Genomic DNA, 203 nt, shown 5'->3' with positions numbered 1-203 from the left:
CGTGCGGCGGCCACCCCGGCGGCCACAACCTCATCGCCGAGGTCGGGGCGGCCGCCGCGTTGGGCGTCAAGGGGGCCCTGGAGGGCCTCTCCGGACCGCCTCCGCCGGTGAAGGTAAGGTGGAACCCCGGGCGCGGGATTCCATCCTCCTGCCCCGACTGGAATGGCAGGGGGCCCCCTCCAGCCCGGGCGCCCCCCCCCCCC

The 203-nt window shown here is 77.8% G+C and overlaps 1 protein-coding gene and 1 long non-coding RNA gene across 4 annotated transcripts in view; both read left to right on the top strand.

Moving 5' to 3' along the window:
* The window catches only part of PM20D2 (peptidase M20 domain containing 2), a 48600-nt gene that overhangs the window by 531 nt on the left and 47866 nt on the right, over window positions 1–203 (top strand). The window lies entirely within an intron of this gene.
* LOC102492313 (uncharacterized) overlaps window positions 28–203 on the top strand; it is a 2286-nt gene continuing 2110 nt past the window's right edge. Inside the window, exon 1 of the long non-coding RNA XR_335541.3 lies at window positions 28–113. This is a non-coding gene — a long non-coding RNA (uncharacterized LOC102492313). The remainder of the gene's footprint in view (window positions 114–203) is intronic.

The sequence above is a fragment of the Tupaia chinensis genome, unplaced genomic scaffold, assembly GCF_000334495.1.
Source record: "Tupaia chinensis unplaced genomic scaffold, TupChi_1.0 Scaffold000444_1, whole genome shotgun sequence".
NCBI classification, from domain to species: domain Eukaryota; kingdom Metazoa; phylum Chordata; class Mammalia; order Scandentia; family Tupaiidae; genus Tupaia; species Tupaia belangeri.
The sequence above is the reverse complement of the archived record's forward strand: the minus strand, read 5'-3'. Positions and strand labels throughout refer to the sequence as shown.